Source organism: Schistocerca piceifrons, chromosome 3 (genome assembly GCF_021461385.2).
Source record: "Schistocerca piceifrons isolate TAMUIC-IGC-003096 chromosome 3, iqSchPice1.1, whole genome shotgun sequence".
NCBI lineage: Eukaryota > Metazoa > Arthropoda > Insecta > Orthoptera > Acrididae > Schistocerca > Schistocerca piceifrons.
The window spans coordinates 263639823-263664502 of NC_060140.1; the positions used below are offsets into that span (position 1 = coordinate 263639823).

Sequence of the window (24680 nt, forward strand, 5' to 3'; positions counted from 1 at the left end):
AGAGTATAATATTTTTCCTTAAGTTATGGGAACGCAAAGATCGTGAAAGGGGGTATAGCTCAGTCGTAGAGCATTCGACTGCAGATCGAGAGGTCCCCGGTTAAATCCCGGGTGCCCCCTTCATTTTTCAGTATCTCGAAAAAACAAATGACGATTGTCGCGGTGAGTTGCAAATACATGTTTGAGATGCACCCTGCACGCCATACCGAAGGCTTTGGAGCAACATTTCAATGGGGGGGGATCGCAGCCCAGGGTCTTGCAGGTCATCGTCCTCCCGCCATGAGGTCGAACTGTACGAAATCCACTTGCTTGGGGGAAGAATCTTGTACACTGAATTTTGTAGAATATGGTGATAGGCAAAAGTTTTCATGTACTGCTGCACGGAGAAACAAAAATTGGAGGAGCTGGGATTTGAACCCAGGACTTTCTGCATGCGAAGCAGACACTCTACCACTGAGTTACACCCCCGCCAGAGCAAGTACATCCGGGACGAGTGTCTCGTGGATCCTACTGTCATTATTTCTTAGGTTTGAACGGTACAGTAAGTGTTCGAGGAACCTATTCATGACAAGACCTAAGCAGCGTCGACTCCGTGGCGCAACGGTAGCGCGTCTGACTCCAGATCAGAAGGTTGCGTGTTCAAATCACGTCGGGGTCACAATGAAATTTTCGTTTACGAAAGCCATAGGCGAGTATGTCAGTTTAATCAGATACCAAACGATTACGGAGAACGGACGAACAGAACTTGCTTGAAAAAAAGCTACTAGTGCAATTTTCGCGTTCTGACATTAAGGTGAAGGCGCCGACTCGCACTTTCTCCAGGCGCGAAGTGTCTAGTATTTTTGATATTTATATCGTTTAACGCTAATATATAACTGAGACATAATGATTACGCAATATTTTGCTCGATTAGACGTCTTTAGCCAGGCAGAGTATAATATTTTTCCTTAAGTTATGGGAACGCAAAGATCGTGAAAGGGGGTATAGCTCAGTCGCCAGTTCCGCTTTAGACGCCGTGCAGTGTGGACGTGCCTAGTCTTCCGCTCCGCCGTAGCGTTACGTATAGTGGACTATCGTTTTTGTTACGTGTTGTGTTGCAACTTCTGAGAGTATTTCTCCGTCGTTGTTTCGTACCTTGTGTTACTTTCTGTCCTTATTTCAGTGTTTTTGGTGTAGCGGTTTCGACCGCATATTTTGAAAATGTCGTCCCAGGTTATTCCTCGTCAGGCTACAGTTAGTTTTGCTTTTGACAAGTCAACCCGCCATGTGCAACCTAGTTCTCTTGAGATTCATGATTGGTTGGTAGATACCTTTGGTGTTCATTCGGATCAGGTGCACACTGCTTATTTTGATACCGAACTGTATGTTTTCTTTGTTAAGTTTATGGACCCACTTCAGGTTGATAAAATTCTTTCTAAATATGGTCATCAAGTTCTCTTTCGGCATCGGGATGATTCTGTAAGTACCGTGCTGCTTTCCAATGCTTCCATCACGTATACCAATGTTCGTGTTTACAACCTTCCACCGGAGGTGGATAATGTCTATCTTAAGGAGGGTCTACAGAAGTATGGTGATGTAAAGAGCATTCGCCTTGAACGCTGGTCAAGCCAACATCGCCTGCAATGTTACAGTGGTATTCGTTCAGTCGAAATGCACGTTAAGCAGAATATTCCATCTCACCTGCAGATCGGTGGATATCGTGTCCATGTAACATATAGTGGTCAGGTTGGCACCTGTTTTTTGTGCAATGAAAGTGGTCACGTGCGTACCGACTGTCCGCGGAGAGTTTTTGTTTTAAAAAATTCTCTCGAACAGCGTCGCAAGTTAACGGTCGCTGACCTCGTTGCAGGTGGTTCTGCTCTTGGTGTAGCACAGTCCAGTGGTAGTAGCGCCCCGCCACAGGTTTTGCGCACCCCTGATACAGAATTTCCTCCTTTGCGTGCTAAATCTGATGTTGTTCCGTCTGTCCCTCAGGTGGGTGTGCCACTTTTGAATAATAAGAGGCGTCGCCCACACGATGGAAATAGTACGGATGAGGATCTCCCTGAGATGCCCCAGTCCGAGCGACCGGCATCCTCCGAGTCACTGTGTACTGTAGCTGCTCCCTGCCCTCCTGAGGTAGCGGTTCCGGTGGCGGCTGCTGGCGCCCCTCCGGCCTCCGACGCAGCTTCTCTCGAGTCGGGTCGTCGGTCGGGCCTGTTGGCGCCGTCTTCCGAACCGACTTCGATGTCACAACAAGTGGAGCCGCGACAACTTCCTGCTTCGCTGCCCCATACCTCTGCCAGCGGAGCTGCTCCGCTTCCTTCCAACTCTGCGGCCTCGGACCTTCCTGCTCACGTTTCGCCTCCGTGCAGTCCATGTTTGCCGGAAGCTAGTGCAGGTGTTGACCATTCCGTTTTGTCGGATGTTTCCCCCGCGACCCCGGATCCCGCATGTGGACCGGCGCGGGTGGTGTCGGATACAGAACTTGACCCTCCTACGTCACCGGCGGCTGAAGTTTCCTTGCCCGTCAGCCGACGCAAGTTACGCGTTCAGCCGAACGTTAATGCTGTTCGTAAAAAACCGAAACGTAAGGGATCCGCGGAACGGGGTAGCAGTCCCCCTCCCTCGGATGCCTCCGTCACCCCTGCTATGGACTGTGACGCTGGTGCGTCGGTGTAGGTGATTTGTTTTCTCGCTTTTCTCTCTATGGTTCAAGCATACACCTTTCTTACCTTAAATGTTAACCGTATTGAGTCCGACGTTCGCATTGCCTCTTTGCGGCAGTTTATTTACGACGCCTGTGCGGACGTAGTGTTTTTGCAGGAAGTGTTGTTTTCTGATCTCTCTATACCTGGATTTCAAACTGTTTTTAATGTCGCGCCGGAATATTCAACAGGAACTGCTCTTTTCTTTCGAGAGCGCATTCCTATTACTGACATTGAATTCCTTGACTCTGGCCGTGGGATTGGTTGTCGTCTTTTTGATCTCCGCCTCGTTGTTTTGTATGCCCCCTCTGGTTCGGGCCACACTGTGGCTCGATCGCGCTTTTATAAAGAAGAGCTTATTTATCTTTTGCGCCAGAGTCCTCGGAGTCTCCTGCTCGGAGGCGATTTTAATTGTGTTTTACGCCCTGCAGACCAGTCCCCCAATTTTAATTATTGCCGTGATTTACATGACTTAGTTCGTACGATGCATCTGCGTGATGTTTGGGAACACAAATATCCAACCCTGGTGAAATATACGTTTTTTACCGCGTCCTCATGCAGTAGACTCGACAGATTCTATTTATCTGATTTTTTATGTGATAAAATTCTTTCTGTCGATGTTATTCCTACTAGTTTTTCTGACCATTGTGCTTTTACTGCAACTGTAAATCTTAGTCGCCAACCTGCAAAACTTTATCGTTCCCAGTGGATGTTAAATGTTTCCCACCTTGCCGACAGTGCTATGGATGATGTTATAAGTGGCGTGTGGGAGCGATGTCTTCGCTCTGTCCCGCGATACCCCTCCTTGCTGGTTTGGTGGACTGCGTTTGCCAAGCCCAAGATTCGTCAGACTTTGATTTTCTACTGTGCTGCTAGGACGCGTGATTTTAAGAACACGTATGAATATTACTACTCTGTCCTGCGTGAACTATATGACGCGGCGGGTACCTCTCCACTGCGGATCCATGATGTTCGTCGTATTAAAGCCAAGCTCTTGAGCCTTAAACGACGACAGATGGATGGTCTGCGAGTTAAGTCGAAACCTCACTCTCTTGTTGAAGGTGAACTGACATCCTTGTACCACCTGCTACGGCATCAGACTCGTCGTCGTCGCTCCTTCATCTCTTCTCTTACGGTGGATGATGGGCGACAGCTTAGTGCACAGGAGGAAATGGTTCGTGCTCTTCATCAGTATTACACTAGTCTCTATTCTGCCAATGATTCTGGTGAGTCTCTTTCGGATGATGTCTTTGGGGATCTAACTGCGACGATCGCGCCTGACGCGAACGGCGAATTTCTCCGGGAGTTCCAGGTAGATGATGTTTTCGATTTTATTGCTCGCTCTCCGTCCAGTAAATCGCCGGGTCCAGACGGCCTGCCTAAAGAATTTTATCTCCGTTTTTGGCCTCTTTTGGGTGGCATTTTTACGCAGATTTTAAATGAGATTGTCAGAGGGATGGATGTGCCTGCCGATTTTAAAGTAGGGAAAATTGTTTTAATTCCGAAGTCCTCTGGTCGTTTATCTGCTGCCAATCTTCGTCCGCTCACATTGCTGAATTTTGACTATAAGACAGCTGCTAGAGCGCTCAATAGCCGGCTGTCTTCTCTGCTTCGGGGTGTGATTGGTGCACATCAATGTTGTTTTCATGATAGATCTATTCTGACACCAGTAGCCGAATATCGGGATGTTGTCTCGGTTGCGGCGGTTACAAACGTACATTGTGCCTTTGCCTTCCTTGATTTTTATAAGGCTTTTGATCACGTCAGTCATGTGTTTTTAGATCGTGTTTTAGGTACAATAGGTTTTAACGCTTCATCACGTGGTGTTCTTGGCAATTTGTACAGGGGAATAACAGCTCGGGTGTCAGTCAATGGGCAGCTGACGCCGCCCATTGCTATCCGCCGCGGAGTGCCTCAGGGTAGTCCGCTCTCTATGTCTTTATTCGTTTTGTCCCTGGAACCGCTGCTTCGGACTATTGCTCTCAAGCTTCAGGGTATGTCCCTCTCTGGTGGGAAGCTCTCGGTTAAGGCATATGCGGATGATGTCGTTGTTCACCTCCGTCAACGAGATGATATCCCGTTGTTGAAAGGGGCAGTTGATGCATACTGTCGTGTCTCTGGAGCGCGTCTCAATCAGGGTAAATGTAAGTTCCTTGATATTCGAGGATTTCGCGATGCTGACGTCCCTTGGGCCACTTTTGTCGATCGCCATACGTCCTTGGGGATTATCATTGATCGGTGTCCTCTAAAAATGGCGGCTCTCAATTGGAAATCTGTCACCGAGAAGATACAGGGGGCTCTGATGGTCCATGAGCAGCGCTCTGCAACCATTTTGCAAAAAGTCCGAATTTTAGACACCTACGTCCTATGTAAAGCTTATTATGTTGCTCAGCTGTTCCCACTTCCCATGATGGTGGCGAAAAGGTTGCGCCAATTGTCTAGCAGGTTTATATGGAAGGGCCATCTATTCAAGTTACGTTACGAGGTAATGACGAAACCGCGTCTCTCCGGAGGCTTGGGCCTCTCTGACATTACTCGCAAGGCGTCTGCTTTGTACGTCCGCCGAACGACTCTAATTGTTACGCAAGAAGTGACTTCAATTACATCCAGGCTTTTTACTGTTGTGCGTCCGGCGAGCCTTGCTCCACCTGTCGATGTCGGACGCCTAAATTTTAAGTTGAAACACATTCGGGAATTTTACATTGCGGTGAGTTACCTCGGTGACGTCTTCTTGCGGCGACCGGTGCCAACGACCAAGAGCTTGATTGCCCGCTGGGAGGGGCTGGCCAGTCCCAATCCAATAGAACTGGCGTCTCCATCCGTGTCCTGGAGGAACGTCTGGAAGAACGTTAGTCTGCCGATCCACTCTATGGCCGTGGCGTCCACGTGGTATAGGGTAATAAATAATTTGGTTCCCACCAATGTACGACTGCACCGTATTGGTCTTTCTGACACGGACACCTGTACTCGGTGTGGTCTCCTGGATACCCTTGAACATCGATTCACCTGCTGTGGGCACCTTGCTAATTGGCGTTGGCTCAGGAAACAACTTGCTTTTGTCACTAGGTCTGCTGAAGCCGCTTATACTATTGACATCATCGTCCGGCCCGATTCTTCCTTTTTTCCGCGGACGAAGCTCCATCCCGTCATGTGGTTGATTGGCCATTTCGTACATTTTGTCAACAGTTGTCATGAAGAGGATGGACACCTAGCGTTTCGGCAGTACATGCTTACTGCTTACTGGCAGCGCTTGCGATTGCCAGGCCTCCGAGATGATTTTGCCAATATGCTTAGCCTGACATTTGAAAGAGAGGGTGTTGGCTAAGGTCACCTGTGTGAGCCACTTTCTTTTATACTGTTTCTGAATTTGCCGCCTTTATGTATGTTTCTTCTCTACACCAGGACTGAAGTTTTCGTGTTTAAAAAAAAAAAAAGTCGTAGAGCATTCGACTGCAGATCGAGAGGTCCCCGGTTCAATCCCGGGTGCCCCCTTCATTTTTCAGTATCTCGAAAAAACAAATGACGATTGTCGCGGTGAGTTGCAAATACATGTTTGAGATGCACCCTGCACGCCATACCGAAGGCTTTGGAGCAACATTTCAATGGGGGGGGATCGCAGCCCAGGGTCTTGCAGGTCATCGTCCTCCCGCCATGAGGTCGAACTGTACGAAATCCACTTGCTTGGGGGAAGAATCTTGTACACTGAATTTTGTAGAATATGGTGATAGGCAAAAGTTTTCATGTACTGCTGCACGGAGAAACAAAAATTGGAGGAGCTGGGATTTGAACCCAGGACTTTCTGCATGCGAAGCAGACACTCTACCACTGAGTTACACCCCCGCCAGAGCAAGTACATCCGGGACGAGTGTCTCGTGGATCCTACTGTCATTATTTCTTAGGTTTGAACGGTACAGTAAGTGTTCGAGGAACCTATTCATGACAAGACCTAAGCAGCGTCGACTCCGTGGCGCAACGGTAGCGCGTCTGACTCCAGATCAGAAGGTTGCGTGTTCAAATCACGTCGGGGTCACAATGAAATTTTCGTTTACGAAAGCCATAGGCGAGTATGTCAGTTTAATCAGATACCAAACGATTACGGAGAACGGACGAACAGAACTTGCTTGAAAAAAAGCTACTAGTGCAATTTTCGCGTTCTGACATTAAGGTGAAGGCGCCGACTCGCACTTTCTCCAGGCGCGAAGTGTCTAGTATTTTTGATATTTATATCGTTTAACGCTAATATATAACTGAGAGATAATGATTACGCAATATTTTGCTCGATTAGACGTCTTTAGCCAGGCAGAGTATAATATTTTTCCTTAAGTTATGGGAACGCAAAGATCGTGAAAGGGGGTATAGCTCAGTCGTAGAGCATTCGACTGCAGATCGAGAGGTCCCCGGTTCAATCCCGGGTGCCCCCTTCATTTTTCAGTATCTCGAAAAAACAAATGACGATTGTCGCGGTGAGTTGCAAATACATGTTTGAGATGCACCCTGCACGCCATACCGAAGGCTTTGGAGCAACATTTCAATGGGGGGGGATCGCAGCCCAGGGTCTTGCAGGTCATCGTCCTCCCGCCATGAGGTCGAACTGTACGAAATCCACTTGCTTGGGGGAAGAATCTTGTACACTGAATTTTGTAGAATATGGTGATAGGCAAAAGTTTTCATGTACTGCTGCACGGAGAAACAAAAATTGGAGGAGCTGGGATTTGAACCCAGGACTTTCTGCATGCGAAGCAGACACTCTACCACTGAGTTACACCCCCGCCAGAGCAAGTACATCCGGGACGAGTGTCTCGTGGATCCTACTGTCATTATTTCTTAGGTTTGAACGGTACAGTAAGTGTTCGAGGAACCTATTCATGACAAGACCTAAGCAGCGTCGACTCCGTGGCGCAACGGTAGCGCGTCTGACTCCAGATCAGAAGGTTGCGTGTTCAAATCACGTCGGGGTCACAATGAAATTTTCGTTTACGAAAGCCGTAGGCGAGTATGTCAGTTTAATCAGATACCAAACGATTACGGAGAACGGACGAACAGAACTTGCTTGAAAAAAAGCTACTAGTGCAATTTTCGCGTTCTGACATTAAGGTGAAGGCGCCGACTCGCACTTTCTCCAGGCGCGAAGTGTCTAGTATTTTTGATATTTATATCGTTTAACGCTAATATATAACTGAGAGATAATGATTACGCAATATTTTGCTCGATTAGACGTCTTTAGCCAGGCAGAGTATAATATTTTTCCTTAAGTTATGGGAACGCAAAGATCGTGAAAGGGGGTATAGCTCAGTCGTAGAGCATTCGACTGCAGATCGAGAGGTCCCCGGTTCAATACCGGGTGCCCCCTTCATTTTTCAGTATCTCGAAAAAACAAATGACGATTGTCGCGGTGAGTTGCAAATACATGTTTGAGATGCACCCTGCACGCCATACCGAAGGCTTTGGAGCAACATTTCAATGGGGGGGGATCGCAGCCCAGGGTCTTGCAGGTCATCGTCCTCCCGCCATGAGGTCGAACTGTACGAAATCCACTTGCTTGGGGGAAGAATCTTGTACACTGAATTTTGTAGAATATGGTGATAGGCAAAAGTTTTCATGTACTGCTGCACGGAGAAACAAAAATTGGAGGAGCTGGGATTTGAACCCAGGACTTTCTGCATGCGAAGCAGACACTCTACCACTGAGTTACACCCCCGCCAGAGCAAGTACATCCGGGACGAGTGTCTCGTGGATCCTACTGTCATTATTTCTTAGGTTTGAACGGTACAGTAAGTGTTCGAGGAACCTATTCATGACAAGACCTAAGCAGCGTCGACTCCGTGGCGCAACGGTAGCGCGTCTGACTCCAGATCAGAAGGTTGCGTGTTCAAATCACGTCGGGGTCACAATGAAATTTTCGTTTACGAAAGCCATAGGCGAGTATGTCAGTTTAATCAGATACCAAACGATTACGGAGAACGGACGAACAGAACTTGCTTGAAAAAAAGCTACTAGTGCAATTTTCGCGTTCTGACATTAAGGTGAAGGCGCCGACTCGCACTTTCTCCAGGCGCGAAGTGTCTAGTATTTTTGATATTTATATCGTTTAACGCTAATATATAACTGAGAGATAATGATTACGCAATATTTTGCTCGATTAGACGTCTTTAGCCAGGCAGAGTATAATATTTTTCCTTAAGTTATGGGAACGCAAAGATCGTGAAAGGGGGTATAGCTCAGTCGTAGAGCATTCGACTGCAGATCGAGAGGTCCCCGGTTCAATCCCGGGTGCCCCCTTCATTTTTCAGTATCTCGAAAAAACAAATGACGATTGTCGCGGTGAGTTGCAAATACATGTTTGAGATGCACCCTGCACGCCATACCGAAGGCTTTGGAGCAACATTTCAATGGGGGGGGATCGCAGCCCAGGGTCTTGCAGGTCATCGTCCTCCCGCCATGAGGTCGAACTGTACGAAATCCACTTGCTTGGGGGAAGAATCTTGTACACTGAATTTTGTAGAATATGGTGATAGGCAAAAGTTTTCATGTACTGCTGCACGGAGAAACAAAAATTGGAGGAGCTGGGATTTGAACCCAGGACTTTCTGCATGCGAAGCAGACACTCTACCACTGAGTTACACCCCCGCCAGAGCAAGTACATCCGGGACGAGTGTCTCGTGGATCCTACTGTCATTATTTCTTAGGTTTGAACGGTACAGTAAGTGTTCGAGGAACCTATTCATGACAAGACCTAAGCAGCGTCGACTCCGTGGCGCAACGGTAGCGCGTCTGACTCCAGATCAGAAGGTTGCGTGTTCAAATCACGTCGGGGTCACAATGAAATTTTCGTTTACGAAAGCCATAGGCGAGTATGTCAGTTTAATCAGATACCAAACGATTACGGAGAACGGACGAACAGAACTTGCTTGAAAAAAAGCTACTAGTGCAATTTTCGCGTTCTGACATTAAGGTGAAGGCGCCGACTCGCACTTTCTCCAGGCGCGAAGTGTCTAGTATTTTTGATATTTATATCGTTTAACGCTAATATATAACTGAGAGATAATGATTACGCAATATTTTGCTCGATTAGACGTCTTTAGCCAGGCAGAGTATAATATTTTTCCTTAAGTTATGGGAACGCAAAGATCGTGAAAGGGGGTATAGCTCAGTCGTAGAGCATTCGACTGCAGATCGAGAGGTCCCCGGTTCAATCCCGGGTGCCCCCTTCATTTTTCAGTATCTCGAAAAAACAAATGACGATTGTCGCGGTGAGTTGCAAATACATGTTTGAGATGCACCCTGCACGCCATACCGAAGGCTTTGGAGCAACATTTCAATGGGGGGGGATCGCAGCCCAGGGTCTTGCAGGTCATCGTCCTCCCGCCATGAGGTCGAACTGTACGAAATCCACTTGCTTGGGGGAAGAATCTTGTACACTGAATTTTGTAGAATATGGTGATAGGCAAAAGTTTTCATGTACTGCTGCACGGAGAAACAAAAATTGGAGGAGCTGGGATTTGAACCCAGGACTTTCTGCATGCGAAGCAGACACTCTACCACTGAGTTACACCCCCGCCAGAGCAAGTACATCCGGGACGAGTGTCTCGTGGATCCTACTGTCATTATTTCTTAGGTTTGAACGGTACAGTAAGTGTTCGAGGAACCTATTCATGACAAGACCTAAGCAGCGTCGACTCCGTGGCGCAACGGTAGCGCGTCTGACTCCAGATCAGAAGGTTGCGTGTTCAAATCACGTCGGGGTCACAATGAAATTTTCGTTTACGAAAGCCGTAGGCGAGTATGTCAGTTTAATCAGATACCAAACGATTACGGAGAACGGACGAACAGAACTTGCTTGAAAAAAAGCTACTAGTGCAATTTTCGCGTTCTGACATTAAGGTGAAGGCGCCGACTCGCACTTTCTCCAGGCGCGAAGTGTCTAGTATTTTTGATATTTATATCGTTTAACGCTAATATATAACTGAGAGATAATGATTACGCAATATTTTGCTCGATTAGACGTCTTTAGCCAGGCAGAGTATAATATTTTTCCTTAAGTTATGGGAACGCAAAGATCGTGAAAGGGGGTATAGCTCAGTCGTAGAGCATTCGACTGCAGATCGAGAGGTCCCCGGTTCAATCCCGGGTGCCCCCTTCATTTTTCAGTATCTCGAAAAAACAAATGACGATTGTCGCGGTGAGTTGCAAATACATGTTTGAGATGCACCCTGCACGCCATACCGAAGGCTTTGGAGCAACATTTCAATGGGGGGGGATCGCAGCCCAGGGTCTTGCAGGTCATCGTCCTCCCGCCATGAGGTCGAACTGTACGAAATCCACTTGCTTGGGGGAAGAATCTTGTACACTGAATTTTGTAGAATATGGTGATAGGCAAAAGTTTTCATGTACTGCTGCACGGAGAAACAAAAATTGGAGGAGCTGGGATTTGAACCCAGGACTTTCTGCATGCGAAGCAGACACTCTACCACTGAGTTACACCCCCGCCAGAGCAAGTACATCCGGGACGAGTGTCTCGTGGATCCTACTGTCATTATTTCTTAGGTTTGAACGGTACAGTAAGTGTTCGAGGAACCTATTCATGACAAGACCTAAGCAGCGTCGACTCCGTGGCGCAACGGTAGCGCGTCTGACTCCAGATCAGAAGGTTGCGTGTTCAAATCACGTCGGGGTCACAATGAAATTTTCGTTTACGAAAGCCATAGGCGAGTATGTCAGTTTAATCAGATACCAAACGATTACGGAGAACGGACGAACAGAACTTGCTTGAAAAAAAGCTACTAGCGCAATTTTCGCGTTCTGACATTAAGGTGAAGGCGCCGACTCGCACTTTCTCCAGGCGCGAAGTGTCTAGTATTTTTGATATTTATATCGTTTAACGCTAATATATAACTGAGAGATAATGATTACGCAATATTTTGCTCGATTAGACGTCTTTAGCCAGGCAGAGTATAATATTTTTCCTTAAGTTATGGGAACGCAAAGATCGTGAAAGGGGGTATAGCTCAGTCGTAGAGCATTCGACTGCAGATCGAGAGGTCCCCGGTTCAATCCCGGGTGCCCCCTTCATTTTTCAGTATCTCGAAAAAACAAATGACGATTGTCGCGGTGAGTTGCAAATACATGTTTGAGATGCACCCTGCACGCCATACCGAAGGCTTTGGAGCAACATTTCAATGGGGGGGGATCGCAGCCCAGGGTCTTGCAGGTCATCGTCCTCCCGCCATGAGGTCGAACTGTACGAAATCCACTTGCTTTGGGGAAGAATCTTGTACACTGAATTTTGTAGAATATGGTGATAGGCAAAAGTTTTCATGTACTGCTGCACGGAGAAACAAAAATTGGAGGAGCTGGGATTTGAACCCAGGACTTTCTGCATGCGAAGCAGACACTCTACCACTGAGTTACACCCCCGCCAGAGCAAGTACATCCGGGACGAGTGTCTCGTGGATCCTACTGTCATTATTTCTTAGGTTTGAACGGTACAGTAAGTGTTCGAGGAACCTATTCATGACAAGACCTAAGCAGCGTCGACTCCGTGGCGCAACGGTAGCGCGTCTGACTCCAGATCAGAAGGTTGCGTGTTCAAATCACGTCGGGGTCACAATGAAATTTTCGTTTACGAAAGCCATAGGCGAGTATGTCAGTTTAATCAGATACCAAACGATTACGGAGAACGGACGAACAGAACTTGCTTGAAAAAAAGCTACTAGTGCAATTTTCGCGTTCTGACATTAAGGTGAAGGCGCCGACTCGCACTTTCTCCAGGCGCGAAGTGTCTAGTATTTTTGATATTTATATCGTTTAACGCTAATATATAACTGAGAGATAATGATTACGCAATATTTTGCTCGATTAGACGTCTTTAGCCAGGCAGAGTATAATATTTTTCCTTAAGTTATGGGAACGCAAAGATCGTGAAAGGGGGTATAGCTCAGTCGTAGAGCATTCGACTGCAGATCGAGAGGTCCCCGGTTCAATCCCGGGTGCCCCCTCCATTTTTCAGTATCTCGAAAAAACAAATGACGATTGTCGCGGTGAGTTGCAAATACATGTTTGAGATGCACCCTGCACGCCATACCGAAGGCTTTGGAGCAACATTTCAATGGGGGGGGATCGCAGCCCAGGGTCTTGCAGGTCATCGTCCTCCCGCCATGAGGTCGAACTGTACGAAATCCACTTGCTTGGGGGAAGAATCTTGTACACTGAATTTTGTAGAATATGGTGATAGGCAAAAGTTTTCATGTACTGCTGCACGGAGAAACAAAAATTGGAGGAGCTGGGATTTGAACCCAGGACTTTCTGCATGCGAAGTAGACACTCTACCACTGAGTTACACCCCCGCCAGAGCAAGTACATCCGGGACGAGTGTCTCGTGGATCCTACTGTCATTATTTCTTAGGTTTGAACGGTACAGTAAGTGTTCGAGGAACCTATTCATGACAAGACCTAAGCAGCGTCGACTCCGTGGCGCAACGGTAGCGCGTCTGACTCCAGATCAGAAGGTTGCGTGTTCAAATCACGTCGGGGTCACAATGAAATTTTCGTTTACGAAAGCCATAGGCGAGTATGTCAGTTTAATCAGATACCAAACGATTGCGGAGAACGGACGAACAGAACTTGCTTGAAAAAAAGCTACTAGTGCAATTTTCGCGTTCTGACATGAAGGTGAAGGCGCCGACTCGCACTTTCTCCAGGCGCGAAGTGTCTAGTATTTTTGATATTTATATCGTTTAACGCTAATATATAACTGAGAGATAATGATTACGCAATATTTTGCTCGATTAGACGTCTTTAGCCAGGCAGAGTATAATATTTTTCCTTAAGTTATGGGAACGCAAAGATCGTGTATGGGGGTATAGCTCAGTCGTAGAGCATTCGACTGCAGATCGAGAGGTCCCCGGTTCAATCCCGGGTGCCCCCTTCATTTTTCAGTATCTCGAAAAAACAAATGACGATTGTCGCGGTGAGTTGCAAATACATGTTTGAGATGCACCCTGCACGCCATACCGAAGGCTTTGGAGCAACATTTCAATGGGGGGGGGGATCGCAGCCCAGGGTCTTGCAGGTCATCGTCCTCCCGCCATGAGGTCGAACTGTACGAAATCCACTTGCTTGGGGGAAGAATCTTGTACACTGAATTTTGTAGAATATGGTGATAGGCAAAAGTTTTCATGTACTGCTGCACGGAGAAACAAAAATTGGAGGAGCTGGGGTTTGAACCCAGGACTTTCTGCATGCGAAGCAGACGCTCTACCACTGAGTTACACCCCCGCCAGAGCAAGGACATCAGGGACGAGTGTCTCGTGGATCCTACTGTCATTATTTCTTAGGTTTGAACGGTACAGTAAGTGTTCGAGGAACCTATTCATGACAAGACCTAAGCAGCGTCGACTCCGTGGCGCAACGGTAGCGCGTCTGACTCCAGATCAGAAGGTTGCGTGTTCAAATCACGTCGGGGTCACAATGAAATTTTCGTTTACGAAAGCCATAGGCGAGTATGTCAGTTTAATCAGATACCAAACGATTACGGAGAACGGACGAACAGAACTTGCTTGAAAAAAAGCTACTAGTGCAATTTTCGCGTTCTGACATTAAGGTGAAGGCGCCGACTCGCACTTTCTCCAGGCGCGAAGTGTCTAGTATTTTTGATATTTATATCGTTTAACGCTAATATATAACTGAGAGATAATGATTACGCAATATTTTGCTCGATTAGACGTCTTTAGCCAGGCAGAGTATAATATTTTTCCTTAAGTTATGGGAACGCAAAGATCGCGAAAGGGGGTATAGCTCAGTCGTAGAGCATTCGACTGCAGATCGAGAGGTCCCCGGTTCAATCCCGGGTGCCCCCTTCATTTTTCAGTATCTCGAAAAAACAAATGACGATTGTCGCGGTGAGTTGCAAATACATGTTTGAGATGCACCCTGCACGCCATACCGAAGGCTTTGGAGCAACATTTCAATGGGGGGGGATCGCAGCCCAGGGTCTTGCAGGTCATCGTCCTCCCGCCATGAGGTCGAACTGTACGAAATCCACTTGCTTGGGGGAAGAATCTTGTACACTGAATTTTGTAGAATATGGTGATAGGCAAAAGTTTTCATGTACTGCTGCACGGAGAAACAAAAATTGGAGGAGCTGGGATTTGAACCCAGGACTTTCTGCATGCGAAGCAGACACTCTACCACTGAGTTACACCCCCGCCAGAGCAAGTACATCCGGGACGAGTGTCTCGTGGATCCTACTGTCATTATTTCTTAGGTTTGAACGGTACAGTAAGTGTTCGAGGAACCTATTCATGACAAGACCTAAGCAGCGTCGACTCCGTGGCGCAACGGTAGCGCGTCTGACTCCAGATCAGAAGGTTGCGTGTTCAAATCACGTCGGGGTCACAATGAAATTTTCGTTTACGAAAGCCATAGGCGAGTATGTCAGTTTAATCAGATACCAAACGATTACGGAGAACGGACGAACAGAACTTGCTTGAAAAAAAGCTACTAGTGCAATTTTCGCGTTCTGACATTAAGGTGAAGGCGCCGACTCGCACTTTCTCCAGGCGCGAAGTGTCTAGTATTTTTGATATTTATATCGTTTAACGCTAATATATAACTGAGAGATAATGATTACGCAATATTTTGCTCGATTAGACGTCTTTAGCCAGGCAGAGTATAATATTTTTCCTTAAGTTATGGGAACGCAAAGATCGTGAATGGGGGTATAGCTCAGTCGTAGAGCATTCGACTGCAGATCGAGAGGTCCCCGGTTCAATCCCGGGTGCCCCCTTCATTTTTCAGTATCTCGAAAAAACAAATGACGATTGTCGCGGTGAGTTGCAAATACATGTTTGAGATGCACCCTGCACGCCATACCGAAGGCTTTGGAGCAACATTTCAATGGGGGGGGGATCGCAGCCCAGGGTCTTGCAGGTCATCGTCCTCCCGCCATGAGGTCGAACTGTACGAAATCCACTTGCTTGGGGGAAGAATCTTGTACACTGAATTTTGTAGAATATGGTGATAGGCAAAAGTTTTCATGTACTGCTGCACGGAGAAACAAAAATTGGAGGAGCTGGGATTTGAACCCAGGACTTTCTGCATGCGAAGCAGACACTCTACCACTTTTTTTTTTTTTTTTTTTTTTTTTTTGAAGCAGACACTCTACCACTCGAACGAATATATCTATTGAAAAAAAAAAATATTAAAGAATATCCACCACACAGCCACTTCAAAAGAAGTACAGTACTGAAATTAAAATCCTAAAACATGACTATATAATGTAGACTGCTTACTGAAATAAAGGTTAAAACACGAAAACTTCAGTCCTGGTGTAGAGAAGAAACATACATAAAGGCGGCAAATTCAGAAACAGTATAAAAGAAAATGGCTCACACAGGTGACCTTAGCCAACACCCTCTCTTTCAAATGTCAGGCTAAGCATATTGGCAAAATCATCTCGGAGGCCTGGCAATCGCAAGCGCTGCCAGTAAGCATTAAGCATGTACTGCCGAAACGCTAGGTGTCCATCCTCTTCATGACAACTGTTGACAAAATGTACGAAATGGCCAATCAACCACATGACGGTATGGAGCTTCGTCCGCGGAAAAAAGGAAGAATCGGGCCGGACGATGATGTCAATAGTATAAGCGGCTTCAGCAGACCTAGTGGCAAAAGCAAGTTGTTTCCTGAGCCAACGCCAATTAGCAAGGTGCCCACAGCAGGTGAATCGATGTTCAAGGGTATCCAGGAGACCACACCGAGTACAGGTGTCCTTGTCAGAAAGACCAATACGGTGCAGTCGTACATTGGTGGGAACCAAATTATTTATTACCCTATACCACGTGGACGCCACGGCCATAGAGTGGATCGGCAGACTAACGTTCTTCCAGACGTTCCTCCAGGACACGGATGGAGACGCCAGTTCTATTGGATTGGGACTGGCCAGCCCCTCCCAGCGGGCAATCAAGCTCTTGGTCGTTGGCACCGGTCGCCGCAAGAAGACGTCACCGAGGTAACTCACCGCAATGTAAAATTCCCGAATGTGTTTCAACTTAAAATTTAGGCGTCCGACATCGACAGGTGGAGCAAGGCTCGCCGGACGCACAACAGTAAAAAGCCTGGATGTAATTGAAGTCACTTCTTGCGTAACAATTAGAGTCGTTCGGCGGACGTACAAAGCAGACGCCTTGCGAGTAATGTCAGAGAGGCCCAAGCCTCCGGAGAGACGCGGTTTCGTCATTACCTCGTAACGTAACTTGAATAGATGGCCCTTCCATATAAACCTGCTAGACAATTGGCGCAACCTTTTCGCCACCATCATGGGAAGTGGGAACAGCTGAGCAACATAATAAGCTTTACATAGGACGTAGGTGTCTAAAATTCTGACTTTTTGCAAAATGGTAGCAGAGCGCTGCTCATGGACCATCAGAGCCCCCTGTATCTTCTCGGTGACAGATTTCCAATTGAGAGCCGCCATTTTTAGAGGACACCGATCAATGATAATCCCCAAGGACGTATGGCGATCGACAAAAGTGGCCCAAGGGACGTCAGCATCGCGAAATCCTCGAATATCAAGGAACTTACATTTACCCTGATTGAGACGCGCTCCAGAGACACGACAGTATGCATCAACTGCCCCTTTCAACAACGGGATATCATCTCGTTGACGGAGGAGAACAACGACATCATCCGCATATGCCTTAACCGAGAGCTTCCCACCAGAGAGGGACATACCCTGAAGCTTGATAGCAATAGTCCGAAGCAGCGGTTCCAGGGACAAAACGAATAAAGACATAGAGAGCGGACTACCCTGAGGCACTCCGCGGCGGATAGCAATGGGCGGCGTCAGCTGCCCATTGACTGACACCCGAGCTGTTATTCCCCTGTACAAATTGCCAAGAACACCACGTGATGAAGCGTTAAAACCTATTGTACCTAAAACACGATCTAAAAACACATGACTGACGTGATCAAAAGCCTTATAAAAATCAAGGAAGGCAAAGGCACAATGTACGTTTGTAACTGCCGCAACCGAGACAACATCCCGATATTCGGCTACTGGTGTCAGAATAGATCTATCATGAAAACAACATTGATGTGCACCAATCACACCCCGAAGCAGAGAAGACAGCCGGCTATTGAGCGCTCTAGCAGCTGTCTTATAGTCAGAATTCAGCAATGTGAGCGGACGAAGAGTGGCAGCAGATAAACGACCAGAGGACTTCGGAATTAAAACAATTTTCCCTACTTTAAAATCGGCAGGCACATCCATCCCTCTGACAATCTCATTTAAAATCTGCGTAAAAATGCCACCCAAAAGAGGCCAAAAACGGAGATAAAATTCTTTAGGCAGGCCGTCTGGACCCGGCGATTTACTGGACGGAGAGCGAGCAATAAAATCGAAAACATCATCTACCTGGAACTCCCGGAGAAATTCGCCGTTCGCGTCAGGCGCGATCGTCGCAGTTAGATCCCCAAAGACATCATCCGAAAGAGACTCACCAGAATCATCGGCAGAATAGAGACTAGTGTAATACTGATGAAGAGCACGAACCATTTCCTCCTGTGCACTAAGCTGTCGCCCATCATCCACCGTAAGAGAAGAGATGAAGGAGCGACGACGACGAGTCTGATGCCGTAGCAGGTGGTACAAGGATGTCAGTTCACCTTCAACAAGAGAGTGAGGTTTCGACTTAACTCGCAGACCATCCATCTGTCGTCGTTTAAGGCTCAAGAGCTTGGCTTTAATACGACGAACATCATGGATCCGCAGTGGAGAGGTACTCGCCGCGTCATATAGTTCACGCAGGACAGAGTAGTAATATTCATACGTGTTCTTAAAATCACGCGTCCTAGCAGCACAGTAGAAAATCAAAGTCTGACGAATCTTGGGCTTGGCAAACGCAGTCCACCAAACCAGCAAGGAGGGGTATCGCGGGACAGAGCGAAGACATCGCTCCCACACGCCACTTATAACATCATCCATAGCACTGTCGGCAAGGTGGAAAACATTTAACATCCACTGGGAACGATAAAGTTTTGCAGGTTGGCGACTAAGATTTACAGTTGCAGTAAAAGCACAATGGTCAGAAAAACTAGTAGGAATAACATCGACAGAAAGAATTTTATCACATAAAAAATCAGATAAATAGAATCTGTCGAGTCTACTGCATGAGGACGCGGTAAAAAACGTATATTTCACCAGGGTTGGATATTTGTGTTCCCAAACATCACGCAGATGCATCGTACGAACTAAGTCATGTAAATCACGGCAATAATTAAAATTGGGGGACTGGTCTGCAGGGCGTAAAACACAATTAAAATCGCCTCCGAGCAGGAGACTCCGAGGACTCTGGCGCAAAAGATAAATAAGCTCTTCTTTATAAAAGCGCGATCGAGCCACAATGTGACCCGAACCAGAGGGGGCATACAAAACAACGAGGCGGAGATCAAAAAGACGACAACCAATCCCACGGCCAGAGTCAAGGAATTCAATGTCAGTAATAGGAATGCCCTCTCGAAAGAAAAGAGCAGTTCCTGTTGAATATTCCTTCGCGACATTAAAAACAGTTTGAAATCCAGGTAGAGAGAGATCAGAAAACAACACTTCCTGCAAAAACACTACGTCCGCACAGGCGTCGTAAATAAACTGCCACAAAGAGGCAATGCGAACGTCGGACTCAATACGGTTAACATTTAAGGTAAGAAAGGTGTATGCTTGAACCATAGAGAGAAAAGTGAGAAAACAAATCACCTACACCGACGCACCAGCGTCACAGTCCATAGCAGGGGTGACGGAGGCATCCGAGGGAGGGGGACTGCTACCCCGTTCCGCGGATCCCTTACGTTTCGGTTTTTTACGAACAGCATTAACGTTCGGCTGAACGCGTAACTTGCGTCGGCTGACGGGCAAGGAAACTTCAGCCGCCGGTGACGTAGGAGGGTCAAGTTCTGTATCCGACACCACCCGCGCCGGTCCACATGCGGGATCCGGGGTCGCGGGGGAAACATCCGACAAAACGGAATGGTCAACACCTGCACTAGCTTCCGGCAAACATGGACTGCACGGAGGCGAAACGTGAGCAGGAAGGTCTGAGGCCGCAGAGTTGGAAAGAAGCGGAGCAGCTCCGCTGGCAGAGGTATGGGGCAGCGAAGCAGGAAGTTGTCGCGGCTCCACTTGTTGTGACATCGAAGTCGGTTCGGAAGACGGCGCCAACAGGCCCGACCGACGACCCGACTCGAGAGAAGCTTCGTCGGAGGCCGGAGGGGCGCCAGCAGCCGCCACCTGAACCGCTACCTCAGGAGGGCAGGGAGCAGCTACAGTACACAGTGGCTCGGAGGATGCCGGTCGCTCGGACTGGGGCATCTCAGGGAGATCCTCATCCGTACTATTTCCATCGTGTGGGCGACGCCTCTTATTATTCAAAAGTGGCACACCCACCTGAGGGACAGACGGAACAACATCAGATTTAGCACGCAAAGGAGGAAATTCTGCATCAGGGGTGCGCAAAACCTGTGGCGGGGCGCTACTACCACTGGACTGTGCTACACCAAGAGCAGAACCACCTGCAACGAGGTCAGCGACCGTTAACTTGCGACGCTGTTCGAGAGAATTTTTTAAAACAAAAACTCTCCGCGGACAGTCGGTACGCACGTGACCACTTTCATTGCACAAAAAACAGGTGCCAACCTGACCACTATATGTTACATGGACACGATATCCACCGATCTGCAGGTGAGATGGAATATTCTGCTTAACGTGCATTTCGACTGAACGAATACCACTGTAACATTGCAGGCGATGTTGGCTTGACCAGCGTTCAAGGCGAATGCTCTTTACATCACCATACTTCTGTAGACCCTCCTTAAGATAGACATTATCCACCTCCGGTGGAAGGTTGTAAACACGAACATTGGTATACGTGATGGAAGCATTGGAAAGCAGCACGGTACTTACAGAATCATCCCGATGCCGAAAGAGAACTTGATGACCATATTTAGAAAGAATTTTATCAACCTGAAGTGGGTCCATAAACTTAACAAAGAAAACATACAGTTCGGTATCAAAATAAGCAGTGTGCACCTGATCCGAATGAACACCAAAGGTATCTACCAACCAATCATGAATCTCAAGAGAACTAGGTTGCACATGGCGGGTTGACTTGTCAAAAGCAAAACTAACTGTAGCCTGACGAGGAATAACCTGGGACGACATTTTCAAAATATGCGGTCGAAACCGCTACACAAAAAACACTGAAATAAGGACAGAAAGTAACACAAGGTACGAAACAACGACGGAGAAATACTCTCAGAAGTTGCAACACAACACGTAACAAAAACGATAGTCCACTATACGTAACGCTACGGCGGAGCGGAAGACTAGGCACGTCCACACTGCACGGCGTCTAAAGCGGAACTGCCACTGAGTTACACCCCCGCCAGAGCAAGTACATCCGGGACGAGTGTCTCGTGGATCCTACTGTCATTATTTCTTAGGTTTGAACGGTACAGTAAGTGTTCGAGGAACCTATTCATGACAAGACCTAAGCAGCGTCGACTCCGTGGCGCAACGGTAGCGCGTCTGACTCCAGATCAGAAGGTTGCGTGTTCAAATCACGTCGGGGTCACAATGAAATTTTCGTTTACGAAAGCCATAGGCGAGTATGTCAGTTTAATCAGATACCAAACGATTACGGAGAACGGACGAACAGAACTTGCTTGAAAAAAAGCTACTAGTGCAATTTTCGCGTTCTGACATTAAGGTGAAGGCGCCGACTCGCACTTTCTCCAGGCGCGAAGTGTCTAGTATTTTTCATATTTATATCGTTTAACGCTAATATATAACTGAGAGATAATGATTACGCAATATTTTGCTCGATTAGACGTCTTTAGCCAGGCAGAGTATAATATTTTTCCTTAAGTTATGGGAACGCAAAGATCGTGAAAGGGGGTATAGCTCAGTCGTAGAGCATTCGACTGCAGATCGAGAGGTCCCCGGTTCAATCCCGGGTGCCCCCTTCATTTTTCAGTATCTCGAAAAAACAAATGACGATTGTCGCGGTGAGTTGCAAATACATGTTTGAGATGCACCCTGCACGCCATACCGAAGGCTTTGGAGCAACATTTCAATGGGGGGGGATCGCAGCCCAGGGTCTTGCAGGTCATCGTCCTCCCGCCATGAGGTCGAACTGTACGAAATCCACTTGCTTGGGGGAAGAATCTTGTACACTGAATTTTGTAGAATATGGTGATAGGCAAAAGTTTTCATGTACTGCTGCACGGAGAAACAAAAATTGGAGGAGCTGGGATTTGAACCCAGGACTTTCTGCATGCGAAGCAGACACTCTACCACTGAGTTACACCCCCGCCAGAGCAAATACATCCGGGACGAGTGTCTCGTGGATCCTACTGTCATTATTTCTTAGGTTTGAACGGTACAGTAAGTGTTCGAGGAACCTATTCATGACAAGACCTAAGCAGCGTCGACTCCGTGGCGCAACGGTAGCGCGTCTGACTCCAGATCAGAAGGTTGCGTGTTCAAATCACGTCGGGGTCACAATGAAATTTTCGTTTACGAAAGCCATAGGCGAGTATGTCAGTTTAATCAGATACCAAACGATTACGGAGAACGGACGAACAGAACTTGCTTGAAAAAAAGCTACTTGTGCAATTTTCGCGTTCTGACATTAAGGTGAAGGCGCCGACTCGCACTTTCTCCAGGCGCGAAGTGTCTAGTATTTTTGATATTTATATCGTTTAACGCTAATATATAACTGAGAGATAATGATTACGCAATATTTTGCTCGATTAGACGTCTTTAGCCAGGCAGAGTATAATATTTTTCCTTAAGTTATGGGAACGCAAAGATCGTGAAAGGGGGTATAGCTCAGTCGTAGAGCATTCGACTGCAGATCGAGAGGTCCCCGGTTCAATCCCGGGTGCCCCCTTCATTTTTCAGTATCTCGAAAAAACAAATGACGATTGTCGCGGTGAGTTGCAAATACATGTTTGAGATGCACCCTGCACGCCATACCGAAGGCTTTGGAGCAACATTTCAATGGGGGGGGATCGCAGCCCAGGGTCTTGCAGGTCATCGTCCTCCCGCCATGAGGTCGAACTGTACGAAATCCACTTGCTTGGGGGAAGAATCTTGTACACTGAATTTTGTAGAATATGGTGATAGGCAAAAGTTTTCATGTACTGCTGCACGGAGAAACAAACATTGGAGGAGCTGGGATTTGAACCCAGGACTTTCTGCATGCGAAGCAGACACTCTACCACTGAGTTACACCCCCGCCAGAGCAAGTACATCCGGGACGAGTGTCTCGTGGATCCTACTGTCATTATTTCTTAGGTTTGAACGGTACAGTAAGTGTTCGAGGAACCTATTCATGACAAGACCTAAGCAGCGTCGACTCCGTGGCGCAACGGTAGCGCGTCTGACTCCAGATCAGAAGGTTGCGTGTTCAAATCACGTCGGGGTCACAATGAAATTTTCGTTTACGAAAGCCATAGGCGAGTATGTCAGTTTAATCAGATACCAAACGATTACGGAGAACGGACGAACAGAACTTGCTTGAAAAAAAGCTACTAGTGCAATTTTCGCGTTCTGACATTAAGGTGAAGGCGCCGACTCGCACTTTCTCCAGGCGCGAAGTGTCTAGTATTTTTGATATTTATATCGTTTAACGCTAATATATAACTGAGAGATAATGATTACGCAATATTTTGCTCGATTAGACGTCTTTAGCCAGGCAGAGTATAATATTTTTCCTTAAGTTGTGGAACGCAAAGATCGTGAAAGGGGGTATAGCTCAGTCGTAGAGCATTCGACTGCAGATCGAGAGGTCCCCGGTTCAATCCCGGGTGCCCCCTTCATTTTTCAGTATCTCGAAAAAACAAATGACGATTGTCGCGGTGAGTTGCAAATACATGTTTGAGATGCACCCTGCACGCCATACCGAAGGCTTTGGAGCAACATTTCAATGGGGGGGGATCGCAGCCCAGGGTCTTGCAGGTCATCGTCCTCCCGCCATGAGGTCGAACTGTACGAAATCCACTTGCTTGGGGGAAGAATCTTGTACACTGAATTTTGTAGAATATGGTGATAGGCAAAAGTTTTCATGTACTGCTGCACGGAGAAACAAACATTGGAGGAGCTGGGATTTGAACCCAGGACTTTCTGCATGCGAAGCAAACACTCTACCACTGAGTTACACCCCCGCCAGAGCAAGTACATCCGGGACGAGTGTCTCGTGGATCCTACTGTCATTATTTCTTAGGTTTGAACGGTACAGTAAGTGTTCGAGGAACCTATTCATGACAAGACCTAAGCAGCGTCGACTCCGTGGCGCAACGGTAGCGCGTCTGACTCCAGATCAGAAGGTTGCGTGTTCAAATCACGTCGGGGTCACAATGAAATTTTCGTTTACGAAAGCCATAGGCGAGTATGTCAGTTTAATCAGATACCAAACGATTACGGAGAACGGACGAACAGAACTTGCTTGAAAAAAAGCTACTAGTGCAATTTTCGCGTTCTGACATTAAGGTGAAGGCGCCGACTCGCACTTTCTCCAGGCGCGAAGTGTCTAGTATTTTTGATATTTATATCGTTTAACGCTAATATATAACTGAGAGATAATGATTACGCAATATTTTGCTCGATTAGACGTCTTTAGCCAGGCAGAGTATAATACTTTTCCTTAAGTTATGGGAACGCAAAGATCGTGAAAGGGGGTATAGCTCAGTCGCAGAGCATTCGACTGCAGATCGAGAGGTCCCCGGTTCAATCCCGGGTGCCCCCTTCATTTTTCAGTATCTCGAAAAAACAAATGACGATTGTCGCGGTGAGTTGCAAATACATGTTTGAGATGCACCCTGCACGCCATACCGAAGGCTTTGGAGCAACATTTCAATGGGGGGGGATCGCAGCCCAGGGTCTTGCAGGTCATCGTCCTCCCGCCATGAGGTCGAACTGTACGAAATCCACTTGCTTGG

At 47.3% G+C, this 24680-nt stretch overlaps 44 non-coding genes across 44 annotated transcripts; 30 read left to right on the forward strand and 14 right to left on the reverse strand.

Moving 5' to 3' along the window:
* Nucleotides 1–48: 48 nt before the first annotated feature.
* Trnac-gca lies at nt 49–120 on the forward strand. The gene has a single exon. It is a non-coding gene; the product is annotated as a tRNA-Cys (tRNA).
* Nucleotides 121–396: 276 nt separating this feature from the next.
* On the reverse strand, nt 397–468 carry Trnaa-cgc. Its single transcript has one exon. It is a non-coding gene; the product is annotated as a tRNA-Ala (tRNA).
* Nucleotides 469–586: 118 nt separating this feature from the next.
* On the forward strand, nt 587–658 carry Trnaw-cca. The gene has a single exon. It is a non-coding gene; the product is annotated as a tRNA-Trp (tRNA).
* Nucleotides 659–6455: 5797 nt separating this feature from the next.
* Trnaa-cgc lies at nt 6456–6527 on the reverse strand. Its single transcript has one exon. It is a non-coding gene; the product is annotated as a tRNA-Ala (tRNA).
* Nucleotides 6528–6645: 118 nt separating this feature from the next.
* On the forward strand, nt 6646–6717 carry Trnaw-cca. The gene has a single exon. It is a non-coding gene; the product is annotated as a tRNA-Trp (tRNA).
* A 319-nt stretch (nt 6718–7036) lies between these two features.
* Nucleotides 7037–7108, forward strand: Trnac-gca. The gene has a single exon. It is a non-coding gene; the product is annotated as a tRNA-Cys (tRNA).
* Nucleotides 7109–7384: 276 nt separating this feature from the next.
* On the reverse strand, nt 7385–7456 carry Trnaa-cgc. The gene has a single exon. It is a non-coding gene; the product is annotated as a tRNA-Ala (tRNA).
* Nucleotides 7457–7574: 118 nt separating this feature from the next.
* Trnaw-cca lies at nt 7575–7646 on the forward strand. Its single transcript has one exon. It is a non-coding gene; the product is annotated as a tRNA-Trp (tRNA).
* Nucleotides 7647–7965: 319 nt separating this feature from the next.
* On the forward strand, nt 7966–8037 carry Trnac-gca. The gene has a single exon. It is a non-coding gene; the product is annotated as a tRNA-Cys (tRNA).
* A 276-nt stretch (nt 8038–8313) lies between these two features.
* Nucleotides 8314–8385, reverse strand: Trnaa-cgc. The gene has a single exon. It is a non-coding gene; the product is annotated as a tRNA-Ala (tRNA).
* Nucleotides 8386–8503: 118 nt separating this feature from the next.
* Nucleotides 8504–8575, forward strand: Trnaw-cca. The gene has a single exon. It is a non-coding gene; the product is annotated as a tRNA-Trp (tRNA).
* A 319-nt stretch (nt 8576–8894) lies between these two features.
* On the forward strand, nt 8895–8966 carry Trnac-gca. Its single transcript has one exon. It is a non-coding gene; the product is annotated as a tRNA-Cys (tRNA).
* Nucleotides 8967–9242: 276 nt separating this feature from the next.
* On the reverse strand, nt 9243–9314 carry Trnaa-cgc. Its single transcript has one exon. It is a non-coding gene; the product is annotated as a tRNA-Ala (tRNA).
* A 118-nt stretch (nt 9315–9432) lies between these two features.
* Trnaw-cca lies at nt 9433–9504 on the forward strand. Its single transcript has one exon. It is a non-coding gene; the product is annotated as a tRNA-Trp (tRNA).
* Nucleotides 9505–9823: 319 nt separating this feature from the next.
* Nucleotides 9824–9895, forward strand: Trnac-gca. Its single transcript has one exon. It is a non-coding gene; the product is annotated as a tRNA-Cys (tRNA).
* Nucleotides 9896–10171: 276 nt separating this feature from the next.
* On the reverse strand, nt 10172–10243 carry Trnaa-cgc. Its single transcript has one exon. It is a non-coding gene; the product is annotated as a tRNA-Ala (tRNA).
* A 118-nt stretch (nt 10244–10361) lies between these two features.
* Nucleotides 10362–10433, forward strand: Trnaw-cca. The gene has a single exon. It is a non-coding gene; the product is annotated as a tRNA-Trp (tRNA).
* A 319-nt stretch (nt 10434–10752) lies between these two features.
* Nucleotides 10753–10824, forward strand: Trnac-gca. The gene has a single exon. It is a non-coding gene; the product is annotated as a tRNA-Cys (tRNA).
* Nucleotides 10825–11100: 276 nt separating this feature from the next.
* On the reverse strand, nt 11101–11172 carry Trnaa-cgc. Its single transcript has one exon. It is a non-coding gene; the product is annotated as a tRNA-Ala (tRNA).
* A 118-nt stretch (nt 11173–11290) lies between these two features.
* On the forward strand, nt 11291–11362 carry Trnaw-cca. Its single transcript has one exon. It is a non-coding gene; the product is annotated as a tRNA-Trp (tRNA).
* A 319-nt stretch (nt 11363–11681) lies between these two features.
* Trnac-gca lies at nt 11682–11753 on the forward strand. Its single transcript has one exon. It is a non-coding gene; the product is annotated as a tRNA-Cys (tRNA).
* A 276-nt stretch (nt 11754–12029) lies between these two features.
* Nucleotides 12030–12101, reverse strand: Trnaa-cgc. Its single transcript has one exon. It is a non-coding gene; the product is annotated as a tRNA-Ala (tRNA).
* A 118-nt stretch (nt 12102–12219) lies between these two features.
* Trnaw-cca lies at nt 12220–12291 on the forward strand. The gene has a single exon. It is a non-coding gene; the product is annotated as a tRNA-Trp (tRNA).
* Nucleotides 12292–12610: 319 nt separating this feature from the next.
* On the forward strand, nt 12611–12682 carry Trnac-gca. The gene has a single exon. It is a non-coding gene; the product is annotated as a tRNA-Cys (tRNA).
* Nucleotides 12683–12958: 276 nt separating this feature from the next.
* Trnaa-cgc lies at nt 12959–13030 on the reverse strand. The gene has a single exon. It is a non-coding gene; the product is annotated as a tRNA-Ala (tRNA).
* A 118-nt stretch (nt 13031–13148) lies between these two features.
* On the forward strand, nt 13149–13220 carry Trnaw-cca. The gene has a single exon. It is a non-coding gene; the product is annotated as a tRNA-Trp (tRNA).
* A 319-nt stretch (nt 13221–13539) lies between these two features.
* Trnac-gca lies at nt 13540–13611 on the forward strand. Its single transcript has one exon. It is a non-coding gene; the product is annotated as a tRNA-Cys (tRNA).
* A 278-nt stretch (nt 13612–13889) lies between these two features.
* Trnaa-cgc lies at nt 13890–13961 on the reverse strand. Its single transcript has one exon. It is a non-coding gene; the product is annotated as a tRNA-Ala (tRNA).
* A 118-nt stretch (nt 13962–14079) lies between these two features.
* On the forward strand, nt 14080–14151 carry Trnaw-cca. The gene has a single exon. It is a non-coding gene; the product is annotated as a tRNA-Trp (tRNA).
* A 319-nt stretch (nt 14152–14470) lies between these two features.
* Trnac-gca lies at nt 14471–14542 on the forward strand. Its single transcript has one exon. It is a non-coding gene; the product is annotated as a tRNA-Cys (tRNA).
* Nucleotides 14543–14818: 276 nt separating this feature from the next.
* Nucleotides 14819–14890, reverse strand: Trnaa-cgc. Its single transcript has one exon. It is a non-coding gene; the product is annotated as a tRNA-Ala (tRNA).
* Nucleotides 14891–15008: 118 nt separating this feature from the next.
* Nucleotides 15009–15080, forward strand: Trnaw-cca. The gene has a single exon. It is a non-coding gene; the product is annotated as a tRNA-Trp (tRNA).
* A 319-nt stretch (nt 15081–15399) lies between these two features.
* Trnac-gca lies at nt 15400–15471 on the forward strand. Its single transcript has one exon. It is a non-coding gene; the product is annotated as a tRNA-Cys (tRNA).
* Nucleotides 15472–21238: 5767 nt separating this feature from the next.
* On the forward strand, nt 21239–21310 carry Trnaw-cca. The gene has a single exon. It is a non-coding gene; the product is annotated as a tRNA-Trp (tRNA).
* Nucleotides 21311–21629: 319 nt separating this feature from the next.
* On the forward strand, nt 21630–21701 carry Trnac-gca. The gene has a single exon. It is a non-coding gene; the product is annotated as a tRNA-Cys (tRNA).
* Nucleotides 21702–21977: 276 nt separating this feature from the next.
* Trnaa-cgc lies at nt 21978–22049 on the reverse strand. The gene has a single exon. It is a non-coding gene; the product is annotated as a tRNA-Ala (tRNA).
* A 118-nt stretch (nt 22050–22167) lies between these two features.
* Nucleotides 22168–22239, forward strand: Trnaw-cca. Its single transcript has one exon. It is a non-coding gene; the product is annotated as a tRNA-Trp (tRNA).
* Nucleotides 22240–22558: 319 nt separating this feature from the next.
* Trnac-gca lies at nt 22559–22630 on the forward strand. Its single transcript has one exon. It is a non-coding gene; the product is annotated as a tRNA-Cys (tRNA).
* A 276-nt stretch (nt 22631–22906) lies between these two features.
* Trnaa-cgc lies at nt 22907–22978 on the reverse strand. Its single transcript has one exon. It is a non-coding gene; the product is annotated as a tRNA-Ala (tRNA).
* A 118-nt stretch (nt 22979–23096) lies between these two features.
* Trnaw-cca lies at nt 23097–23168 on the forward strand. The gene has a single exon. It is a non-coding gene; the product is annotated as a tRNA-Trp (tRNA).
* A 318-nt stretch (nt 23169–23486) lies between these two features.
* Nucleotides 23487–23558, forward strand: Trnac-gca. The gene has a single exon. It is a non-coding gene; the product is annotated as a tRNA-Cys (tRNA).
* Nucleotides 23559–23834: 276 nt separating this feature from the next.
* Trnaa-cgc lies at nt 23835–23906 on the reverse strand. Its single transcript has one exon. It is a non-coding gene; the product is annotated as a tRNA-Ala (tRNA).
* Nucleotides 23907–24024: 118 nt separating this feature from the next.
* On the forward strand, nt 24025–24096 carry Trnaw-cca. The gene has a single exon. It is a non-coding gene; the product is annotated as a tRNA-Trp (tRNA).
* Nucleotides 24097–24415: 319 nt separating this feature from the next.
* Nucleotides 24416–24487, forward strand: Trnac-gca. Its single transcript has one exon. It is a non-coding gene; the product is annotated as a tRNA-Cys (tRNA).
* Nucleotides 24488–24680: the final 193 nt, after the last annotated feature.